The sequence below is a fragment of the Canis lupus genome, chromosome 17 (assembly GCF_003254725.2).
Source record: "Canis lupus dingo isolate Sandy chromosome 17, ASM325472v2, whole genome shotgun sequence".
NCBI classification, from domain to species: Eukaryota; Metazoa; Chordata; class Mammalia; order Carnivora; family Canidae; genus Canis; species Canis lupus.
Window position 1 is genome coordinate 38,425,687 of NC_064259.1, and position 12,451 is coordinate 38,438,137.

The 12,451-nt window shown below is 41.1% G+C and overlaps 1 long non-coding RNA gene across 1 annotated transcript; it reads left to right on the plus strand.

Moving 5' to 3' along the window:
- The first annotated feature begins 327 nt into the window (after positions 1–327).
- Positions 328–7,324, plus strand: LOC118351246 (uncharacterized). Its single transcript, XR_007402938.1, has 2 exons — positions 328–2,756; positions 4,437–7,324. It is a non-coding gene; the product is annotated as an uncharacterized LOC118351246 (long non-coding RNA).
- The last annotated feature ends 5,127 nt before the right edge of the window (positions 7,325–12,451 follow it).

Sequence of the window (12,451 nt, forward strand, 5' to 3'; positions counted from 1 at the left end):
GTTCCTTAATCACTTTAAAAACTGTGATGGGATTTGTTTCTCCTGATAGCCTGGATCTGTAGGATGATGAAGTCCAAAACCCAAAACCCTGAGACAAAGGAAGGGGCGTGGCTTGCTGCTTCCTGGCTCCTAGGAACCTGGTTGAGAAGTCAGCAATGAGGAAGTTGGGACTCTTCTCCTGGAGCTCAGAGTAGAACTTCCACCTTCCATGCTAGGGCTTCTTATTTCCTCTTTGAGATTCTAGCTCGGTGGCCTCTGCTCTCAGTAGGACCACAGGACTTCTCCTTACACGACCTCAAAGACTTGTAAGCTTGAGGAGGTAAGGGTTCCATCTGTTTGTGGAAATTTCAGTAAGCTAGTACATTGCAGGTAAGAGATGAACCAAACATGTGGGTCTTTTGCTCTGTTTGGTGTCATTTGGAGCACTAGTTGGGAGGGAAGGTGGCTGAGGAGTGAACCTCAGAGGAGGGTGGTGGGAAGGGCCAGCCCAGGCAGGTAGGACTTCTTGGATCTGGGCTTCCTACTGGGCCCATACATGGAGGATGAAGTGTCAGGGGAGGTCGGGGCCTCTCCTCACTTACGTATTCATTGTCTGGACTAAGCATCAACTACATGTCAAACACACTTTGATATGGTAAGGAACTTCTATTCAAGTATTGGAGATAGAAAATAGACCAAATATCCAACTTAAGTTGTATTTAGATCCTTGCTACTCAAAGTGTAGCCTGGGTACAAAGCAGCATCAGCATCATCTGGGAGTTTGGTAGAATGTCAGCCCCCAACCCCCCACCCCGCCCGATCCCAGACCAGTGACTCAGAATCAACATTTTAATAATCTCAAAACATGGTGTTAGATCATGGAAAGTGCCAGGGGGAAAAACAAATGGGGAAGGAGCATAGAGTGTCCCAGAGGTTGAAAGGGTCAGTCAAAGCTGTGCGAAGGTGACATTCTAACTAGGGCAAGAAGGAGGAGTCTTCAGAAGGAGATTAGTACTTAAAGAGCTTTGTAGGCTTCTGAAGGAGGACAAAGGCCCTGAGGACAAGGTGTGCCTGCCTGTTCCCCTCCAGCCTGGAAAAGGGTGTGGCTTCCAGGGAGGAGCTATGGGAATGCTGTCAGAAACCAGAAACCTCCCATCAGTGGGACAACCAGTGGTGTCTGGGCTTTTGGGCACTTCGGGATTTGGGCTTCCTTCTGTGTGAGGGAGGACAGGACATCTGATGGACTTTGAGGGAAAGGGTGACTTTAAGCAGGATGACGTAAAGGATTATTCTGGCTGCTGGGAAGCTCTAGGAAGAGCAAGCTCCCCAAACGTCCTGTAAGTTCCCTTGGAGAGGCTCAGACTAGAATTGCCTGGGTCTGGGGCTGATAGCCTTACACAGAAGGAAATGCCTCAGGGAACTGGATTTCACCTGGATGTTATTTTGCCAGTTCAGCTTTCTACTCTATGGTGTAGCCCTGTTTGTCTTAATATACAGCACCCCAACTAAGAAAACAAAGCCAGAGGGGCAGAGACGAGGCAGAGAAGTAGGCAGGGCTGTGACAAGCTAGCAGAGCATGGAGAAAAGTAGAAGTTGAGGTAAGGGAGCAGAGTTCCATGACCTGAGGAAACGTGTCTCTTACAGAGAGGCTGGCGTCTGGGAAAAAGGGGGTATAGTTGTGGCTGGTACTTGGAGACTGAGGAATCAGTACAGGCCAGCAGCGGGGGACCTTGGGTCTTACAAGGAACTATTTTAAAACAATAGGAAACATAGGGGGTTTGATAGAGAAGGCATAATCAGTCTGACTTTAAAACAACAAAAAAAAGTGAAAAAAGTATGTAATTCCTCTGGCTGCTTCCTGGAGCACGACTCAAGAGTTTGTTAAAGTGGAAGCTGATTTGTAGTGCAGGTGAGAGAAGACTGGGCTTGAACAGGGAGGGGACAGTGAGGATGGAAGGCAGGCAGTACATTGCAGGGGTGTTTTTCATAGGTAAAATAGGCCAGACTTGATGGATCTCACGGTACAGACATCTGCCAACAGCTGAGTCTTTTGTAAGCAGGGCCTACTTCACTCTGCTCAGTGTGCCTTCCCCCTGCCCACATGCCCTCCATCAGCCTTCCAGGACACAGCCGGGACCTCTCCTCTCCCAGCCAGCACTTGTCTCGGCTCTTTTGCATATTGAGGGGGCGGGGTATGTCAGCCATCACACAAGACTGTCAGCTTCCCCAGGGCAGAGGCCATGCCTGTTGAGTTCACATACTTGCCCAATACCAGGCATACCACCTGGCTCAGGGTGTATGCTCCACTGAGCATGCGTCCCAGCTGGGCAGCGATCAGTAGCACACCTCACACCACAGGGGACACTATATAGGAGGAAGCAGAGATCCTGAAAGCATAAGACAATGATACAAGTCAACCCATGGGTAAGCAACCAACCCAGCTGCAAATCAAATCCATGTCTGCCTGCAGTTGTGACCTGCCCAAAGGCACTCATACCAGAAGTGAAACCCAGCCCTGGCCCAGCACCTGTGGGCCAAGTCCTCCCAGGGCATGGACGCCCTAGAGCATATACTCTGGCACCTTCCTCTTTTAGGGTAGGCACCCTGCGCTCTTCACCACCATCCCGTACTAACAGATCCTTTGCCGGTGGAGCATTCACTCTTCCTTATTCTTCCATCTTGAGGAGGGGACCTGAGACCTGAGGCCTCTCTGAAGTTATTTCATTTTGCCAGGATCCAGAATTGATTTAAGAACCTCTACAAAGGTCTCAGTTTAGGTGAGATATAAATTTTCTTTCTTTCTTTCTTTTTCTTTCTTTCTTTCTTTCTTTCTTTCTTTCTTTCTTTCTTTCTTTCTTTTCTTCTTTCTTTCTTTCTTTCTTCTTTCTTTCTTTCTTCTTTCTTCTTTCTTCTTTCTTTTCTTTCTTCTTCTTTCTCTCTTTTTTAAATCACGGTCCACACCTGTTCTGTCATGGCAAGAACCCTTCCTCAAAATGACCCTTTGTGCACTGAAATAGGAATTGGGCCTAAATACATTGTTTGGGATGAAAAGCTGAGTCGAGAACCAGAATGTGTCATCTGACTTCACACCTGTTGGATCAGAGTTTAGATAAAAGTCTGCAGGAATACAGTAGTTATTCCTGGAAGGGGAAACCAGGGAAAACTGATTTTACAGTGTATAATTGTCACTGTGATTTTTTTTTTAATTGTTTTAGGGGTTATTGTGGGTTTTTTTTTTTTGTTTTACTTTTAGCACAAACAGGTATTTATTTTGATTAAATGGAAAGACAAAATAAGATAGAACTGATAAAAGTTCTCCAAACTTTTAGAGTTCTCCAAACTTTTAGACCACCAGTAGCCCATTGGATGTTGCCACATCATTCCAACAACCCCTGGGAGTATTAATCATTAACAGCCAATGACCGGCTGCTCTGTACCCAGCACCGTTCCAAGCCCTTCATTTGTAATTACTCTTTAAACCTCACAACACCTATAAGGTTGGTACCAATATTAGAGCAGTTAAGTGAATAGGTTCTGGACCCTCTCTCTCTGATTCAGACCTTGGCTCTTCCCCTTCCTAGTCGTGTGACCTTAAGTTATTTGAACTCCAACTCAAGTTTCCTCATTTGTAAAAAAGAAATCAGGGATCCCTGGGTGGCACAGCGGTTTAGTGCCTGCCTTTGGCCCAGGGCACGATCCTGGAGACCCGGGATCGAGTCCCACGTCGGGCTCCCGGTGCATGGAGCCTGCTTCTCCCTCTGCCTATGTCTCTGCCTCTCTCTCTCTCTCTCTGTGTGACTATCATAAATAAAAATTAAAATTAAAAAAAAATCATGATAGGTCCAGGTTTTACCACAATTTATAGCATCTTCCTTTTCTTCCATCCAGCTATGAAGTTATGTGTGTGTGTGTGTGTGTGTGTGTGTGAGAGAGAGAGAGAGAGAGAGAGAGAGAGAGAATGCTTGAGGACCCCTATTATTTCTTGGTGCATAAGCACAGGGACAAGCCAGTTCTATCTTTATAGAACTTATGAATGATTTTAGTTTCAGTTAGTTGCTTGATATCTTTTTGTTTTCTTAGAAATAACTTGATGTTTTTTCAATACACAACTAATAGCATTTATGCCAAAAAATCATAACAATTAAGAAAGACTAACATCCATAATGCCCAAACCTAGGCATAACCAGTGGTAAATTTTACACATCAATTTTATATTGCTAATCCTTGGATTTATAGTGTTTTAGGACTTGTTTTCTTAGTCTGTTACAGTTTTATGATTCTCAGCCTATGTCAAAAATATGCAGTTTCAATATCAATGGCTACATTGTATTTATAGTATATGAACATAATATAATCTCCACTAGAAATTTGAGAGCCTAGTCTTTTCAATGACAAAAGAACGTATTTGTAGCAAAATGATACATTTAATAAACTTTTTCTTCCATCTTCCCTAGCAGAGATTCGTCTATAGTCAACATAATGGAAAATTCTAAGATTTATGACTCTTTTCAACATGAACTTGAGGACTATGTTAGAAAGCAGAAAGCCAGAGGGTTACAACCAGAGGTTTGCTTTAGAAAGATGACAGAGGACTCTGCATACAGAGAAAGGAGCCACACTGCACCCAAACCTCTAATGCTGGAGCAGAGACCCTTCTTCAGGAGGTCCCATGCATTTTCCAGTTCCCATGAAAGGCAGAGAACAATGGAAAATCAGTTACCCCCATGGTTCAAATTTCATCACTCCAGACAAAGACTGGAGTCTCTAAACCACTGTCAGGAAAAACATGACCATTTCTTCAAGAATCTGTGGCTTCCAAACCCTGTGCAAGGAAAGACCCCCATCCCTCAGGCTGCACAACACAGAAAAGATACCAGCCACCTCTGGGAGCAGGGTCCCACCAGAGCCCATCAGGCTGGAGATCAAGAAGGCCGGAGGCGAAGGTCCAGGGAGGAGGGGAGAGAAGGACGCAGCAAGGAGGGGCAGGTTGAGGGGAAGACAAAGCATCATGAGGATGGAGATTCCCACAAAGAGAGCAAGAAGGCCAGGGTGCAGCCAGTCAGCACAGAGAAGCCGAAACACAGAAGGAAGCGCCACCAAGATACCACAAAGGAGGGAAGAAGGTCTCAGAGAGAGAAGAAGCAACCTGGCAAAGAAAGCACGCCGGAGAGGGACCTGTGGGATGAAGCTATCCTCGGCAGTTGTTACTGATTTTGGAGGATTTGGGGCCCTGATATAAAATGATGTGGAGATGTTGGAAAGGCTGGATTAAATGACATTGAAGCAATTCAATGGCCACCACTTCAAAAAAAAATAAAATTTGATCCCCACCTCAGATTCTGTTCAAATGTAAAACACAAATGGTTTCAATGATGTCAGTATAAAAACTAAAATGTAAAACTATTAGGAGAAAAGATAGGAGAGGGGCTTTTAATTTGGGACTGTGAATGGCCTTCCTGAATGAGACACATTAGTCAGGGTCCATAAAGATGAAAAAATAATAAATGTAATTGCAGAGACATTTAAAATCTATAGAACTGAATGTCTTTTTGTAAATTCTTCTGAGAACAAATTAAAAGACAAACATTGTATATATGTGCAGAACAACACCTCCAGAAAGATACACTGAACTGTTGGCTCTGGGGGCAAAAAACCAAGTGGGTAGGGGACAGAGGTGGCAGGTAGACTAAATTTTCAAAGTGTTCACTTATTTTTGTTTTGAATTTGGTAATATTTGTAACCTTTTATTTTTTAAAAAATATTTTTAAAAAATTTTAAGGAATCAGGGCGCCTGGGTGGCTCAGTTGTTGAGCATCTGCCTTCAGCTCAGGGCGTGATCCCGGGGTCCTGGGATCGAATCCCACGTTGGGCTCCCCAGAGGGAGCCTGATTCTCTCTCTCTATGTCTCTGCCTCCCTCTCTGGTCTCTCATGAATAAGAAAATAAAATCTTTAAAAAAAAATTTTAAGGAATCTCTCACAACCCTGGGATCAAGAGTCGCCTGCCCACTCCACCCACTGAGCCAGCCAGGTGCCCCAAGATTATTACCACTTAAATAAGCAAATATTTTTTACGGCAAGCAACACACTGGGAAAAAAACATTTGCAGCACTCTATATTAATATCTTTGTGTCAGTTATCAAATTATTGCTTCTTAGCTCCAAAGAGCTTCTTTGCCCCTCTGTGCAACTGGACAGAGAAACTGGTCTCCTTTGCCAGCTGGCTTGATGTTATTCTCAGCCAGTAGAGGGCGCTGGAGGGACACCATAAACTGGGACAGGAGGGCCTTCCTTTTCCCAAGGTTGCTGGTTTTCCCATAGCAGCAAGTCCTTGCCTCTGTGTGTGTGATGTACCTGGCAGTCCAAGTCCTGTGACAAATTTTTGGTCCCTATTGAACTGTGTGATCAATGTGTTCCGTATTCTCTCTGCAGAGGTCCAAATCTCAGGCATGTGGGGGAACTCCTAAGTTTCTCACTTTCTTCCATGTTCACTTCCCTCAAAGGGTCAAGGGTGGGCAAATGGCAGCTTGCAGTCCAAATCTAGATGCCTTCCGGCTTCTGTACTGCCCCCCATTTAAGAATAGTTCTTACATTTGAACCCCAACCAAGCAAAATGTTATCCCAACAAAATGGATCATTCCCATTCTTCTTATTAAAGAACTTTATTCCAAAGCTGGTACTCACTTACTATTCTATTTTTATTTTTTTAAATAATTTTTAAAAGATTTTATTTATTTGAGAGAGAACATGTGAGTGCAAGTGCAAATGGGGGAGGGGCTGAGGAAGAGGGAGAGAATCTTAAGCAGACTCCACCCTGAGCCCAGAATCCCAGACAGGGCTCCATCTCATGACCCTGAGATCATGACCTGAGCCAAAATCAAGAGTCAGACACTTAACTGACTGAGCCACCCCGGCACCCCTACTATATTTTTATCAATAAAATATTGTGGAGATTTGTATTCTATATTATTATACATGATATTACACAAAGCCTAAAATATTTACTACCTGACCTTTTACAGAAAAAGTTTGCAATCCTTGCCTCAGAGACTTCTTGTACCACTTTTGGTAGTTAACAACATTTTGTTTACATTTTTTCCTATTTAATTTTCTCTTTAAATTACTGGAATGGGGGATGCCCGATTGAATGTCTGCTTGAATGGTTGAATGTTGCCTTTGGTTGAATGTTTGCCTTTGGCTCAGGGCATGATCCTGGGGTCCTAGAATTGAGTTCTGCTTTGGGCTTCCTGCAGGGAGACTGCTTCTCCCTCTGCCTCTCTCTGTGTCTCTCATGAATAAATGAATAAAATTTTTTTTAAATAAATAAAATCTTGATTTAATTAATTAATTACTGGAATGGTTTGTGTTCTGATTGAGCCCTAACTGATACAGCCCTAATAGACAAATAGCATCTACCAATTAATAAGAAAATATACAACTCAACAGGAAAGTAGGCATTTACCTATAGATTTAGTTAACAAATATTAAATATTGTTTCAGGTACTAAGATAAAGCAGAAAATGAAATATAGATGAGAAACACAGACGGAGAGAAGAAAGGAAGGCTTTGTTGATGTATAAAATGGAACTCGTTTCTGGGCTTGGGTCATAATGAGCAAGTAACTCACCAAGATGTAGGCCTGGAAGGACTTTGAGGATCTTGGAGGTTGTGGGAGTAATTGTTTGCTGATTGACACCATCCGACAGTTGTTGAACATTGGCATCCCTAATCCCCATCTACAAAATGCCAGTAGCTCCTTCTCCCTACCTAAATGTTGAGACAATCAACACAGGCCCCCTCCCAGAGGTTGCTCTTCATTCTGAGAAAGCCTGGCTTAGCCTCTGGAAGCTCAACTGACAGTTTAAAATCAGATCCTTGATTCCCTTTGTCCCCAGTGACAACCCAGTTATGTAGGCAAGAAGCAAGGCTGGTACCTTATCCCCATTTATCAGATGAGGAAATCAAGGCTAGGGGACTGGAAGAACCAGGAAATTACTCTAATCAAGATGCTCTGAGACCTGACCCACTGTTCTTTACACTCACCTTTGTTTCCAAATGTTACTTTAAAAATCAATCGGTCTACCACATTAATAGAACAAAGGGAAAAAAGCCTCAATTGAACAGAAAAAGCATTTGACGAAATCCAATAGCCATTCACGGTAAAAACAAACAAAACAAAACAAAACAAAAAACCTCAGAAAACTAACAATAAATGGGACTTCCTTAACATGATAAAATACACTTATGAAAGACCATAGCTAACATATTCAATGACAGAAGACTAACAACTTTTCTAAGAACAGCAATGAGATACAGATACCTACCCTCATTGCTCCTATTCAATATTACATTGCTAGTTTTACCAGAACAATTAGAGAAGAAAGAGAAAGGCATCCAAATTGGAAAGAAAAAAGTATAACTATCTATACTCTCAGATGGCATGATCCTATATATAGAAAAATCTCAATCCACAAAAAAAAAAAAAAAAAAAAAGACTAAACCTGCTAAAGCTAATAAAATCAGCAAAGTTGCAACCTGCAGGGTACAAGAGCAACACATAAAAATCAGTTGTGTTTCTGTACCCTAGCAATGAACAATCTAAAAAGGAAAATGCTTTTAAATTTCATTTATAATAGAATCCCCCCCCCAAAAAAAAAATACCGGAGAATAAATTTAACCAGAAGGTCAAAGATTGTACATTGAAAACTAAAAGACATATTGCTGATGGAAATTAAAGAAGATTCAAAGAAATGGAAAGACATCCTGTGTTTATGGATCGTAAAACTTAATATTGTTAAGATGGCAATACTATCCAGAGCAATCTACAAATTAAGTGCAATCCCATCAAAATACCAATAGGCTTTTTTGCAGAAATGACAATTTGTATGAAAATATAAGGGGCCCCAGCTAGGTAAAACAACATTTAAAAAAAAGAACAAAGTTGAACAACTCACACTTCCCAATTTTTTTTTTCACACTTCTGATTTTAAAACTTATTACAAAGCTACCTGTAGTAGTCAGGGTCCTCTAGAGATACTAAATTAATGTTAGACATCTTTTCATGTGCTTATTGGCCATTCATATCTCTCTTTTGTGTGTCTATTCAAATTCTTTACTCATTTTAAAAATTGGGTTGTCTTTGCTATTGAGTTATAAGAGCTCTTTATATATTTCAGATCCTAGAGCCACACACACACACACACACAAACACACACATGATTTATTTTAAGGTATTGGTTTATGCAATTATGGAGGCTGGGAAGTCCCATGAAATACTATCTGCAAGTTGGATACCAAGGAAAGCAGAGGGTGTTGTTTGAAGGCCTAAGAGCCTAGGGGCCAGTGATGTGAATTCCAGTCCAAGTTCAAAGGCCTGAGAATCAGGAGTGTGTGAGGGCAAGAGAAGACAGATGTCCTAGCTAGGCATACAGGCAGAGGGAGGACAAATCTAACTTTCCTCCATCCTTTTGTTTAATTCAGGCCCTCAGTGAATTGGAGGGTAGTCATCCATATTGGGAAATCTACTTTACTCAGTAAAGTGTATTTCACTCAGTACACCAGTTCAAATACTAATCTCTTCCAGAGACAACCTCACAGATACACCCAGAAATAAAGTTTAATCAGATATCTGGGTATTCGTTGCCTAGCCAGGTTGACATAAAATTGAGCATCCCATTACATCAATCAAAATAGTGTGCTGCTGGCATAAAGATAGACATATAGATCAGTGGAACAGAATTGAGAATCTAGAACTAAGTCCGTACATTTATGGTCAATTGACCTTCAACAAGGTTGCAAAGAATTCAATGGGAAAAGAAGAGTCTCTTCTGATGCCAAGACAACTTGCAAAAGAGTGAGGTTGAATTCCTACTTCACACCATATACAAAAACAAACTCAAAATGGATCAACTGAAATATAAAAGCTAAAATTATAAAACTCTTAGGAGAAAACATCAAAGTAAATATTGGATTTAGCAATGGATTCTGAGATGTGACACCAAAAGCATGAGGAACAAAAGAAAAATACATAAGTTGAGCTTCATCAAAATTAAAGTTTTATGTGTTAAAGGACATTAAAAGTGAAAAGACAACCAACAGTACAAGAGAAAATATTTGCAAATCATATATCAAAGGCTCTAGTATCCAAAATATATAAAGAGCTCTTATAACTCAAGAAAAAAAGACAACCCATTATTTTTTTTTAAGTTTTTTTAAAAATTTTTATTTCTTTATGATAGTCACACAGAGAGAGAGAGAGAGGCAGAGACATAGGCAGAGGGAGAAGCAGGCTCCATGCACTGGGAGCCCGACGTGGGATTCGATCCCGGGTCTCCAGGATCGCGCCCTGGGCCAAAGGCAGGCGCTAAACTGCTGCGCCACCCAGGGATCCCCCAATTCTTAAAATGAGTAAAGAATTTGAATAGACATACAAAGAAGAGATATAAACGGCCAATAAGCTCATGAAAAAATGTCTAACATTAATCATTCTGGAAATGCAAATCAAAACCACAATGAGATATCATATCAAAGCCACTAGGATGGATATATATATTTTTTAAAGTAACAAGTGTTGGTGAAGATGTGGGAAATTAGAGCCCACATACATTATTGGTGGGAATGTAAAATGTAACAGCTCCTATGGAAAACAGTTGGGCAGCTCCTCAAAAAGTTAAACATAGAAATACCATACAACTAAGCAATGACACTCCTAGGCATATGCCCAAAAGAACTGAAAACAAGTACTCAAATACATATTCGTACAAGAATGTTTATGGCAGCCTTATTCACCATAGCCAAAGGTAGAAATAACCAAAGTGTCCATTAACAGATGAATCTATAAACAAGTCCTCTTATGCACATGCAACAGAATATTACTCAGCTATAAGAAGAAATGAAGTACTGATGCTACAGCATGGATGAATCTCAAAAATGTTATGCTAAGTGAAGGAAACCAGATACAAAAGGCCACATGTTATATGATTCCATTTATATGAGATGTCCAGAATAGGTAAATCCACAGAGATGAATTGAAGATTTGTGGAAAAGGGACAATAGAAGGTGACTACATACTTGGTACAGGGATTGCTTCGGGGGAGATGAAAATGTTTTAGAACTAGACAGAGGTAGGTAGTGTTTGCATTACAATCTGAATGTACTACCACTGGATTGTACACTTTAAAATGGTTAATTCTATGTTATGTGAATTTCACTTCAATTAAGAAGAAAAAAAAAAGCTCACTAGTGTGGGTCTCCCCAGGGCTGTCTGCCCTGTGTGTACTCAGCCTCACACTTGCTCACAGGAACAAGGAAACTGTTGAGGGAGACTCAGGCCTCTGGCTGAGCTGTAGGAGCAGCCCTTCCTCCCTTACAAATGTGAGCCCTTGAAGGCAAGGCCTGGGTCTTTTTTTTTTTTTTTAATTAGTTTCAGAGTAGAAATTAGTGATTCATCAGTTACATATAACACCCAGTGCTCATGGCATCACGTGCCTTCCTTAATGCCCATCACCCAGCTACCCCATCCCCCACTCACATTTCCAGCAACCCTCAATATCTAGAGAACCCTCGAGTTCCCTAGAGTTCAAAATCTCTTATAGTTTGCCCTCCCTCTCAATTTTCATCTTATTTTGTTTTTCTTTCCCTTCCCCTATGTTCATCTTTTTTTTTTCCCTATGTTCATCTGTTTGTTTCTTAAATTCCACATATGAGTGAGATCATACAGTATTTGTTTTTCTCTGATTGACTTATTTCACTTAGCATAATATCCTCTAGTTCCATCCACATCATTGCAAGTGGCAAGATTTCATTCTTTTTGATGCTAACATTCTTTAGTGTATATATATATATATATATATATATATATATATATATATGTATATATGTATATATTTATACACACACAACACATCTTTTTTATCTATTCATCTGTCAGTAGACATCTAGGCTCTTTTCTATTGTGAACATTGCTGCTATAAACATTGGGGCGCATGTGCATCACTTTGTTTGTATCCTTTGGATAAATACCTAGTAGTGCAATTGCTGAGTGGTGGGGTAGCTCTATTTTTAACTTTTTTGAGGAATCTCCATACTGTTCTCCGGAGTGGCTGCCCCAGTTTGCATTACCATGAACGGTGTAAGAGGGTTCCCCTTTCTGCATCCTTGCCAACATCTGCTATTTCCTGAGTTGTTAATTTTAGCCATCCTGACCAATGTGAGTTAGTATATCTCATTGTGGTTTTGATCTGTATTTATTTCCCTGATGCTGAGTGATGCTAAGCATTTTTTCATGTGTCTGTTTCTGTTGGCTGTTTGTATTTCTTCTCTGGGGAAATGTCTGTTCATGTCTTCTGAGGTCAAAGCCTGGGCCTTGGTCACTCTATACCCCACTGAGCCTGAAGGCCTCTGGAAAAGAAGAAAAGTTTAAAAAAAAAAAAAAAAAAAGCAGAGAGAAGAGGAGGAAGAGAAAAGAGTGACCAGA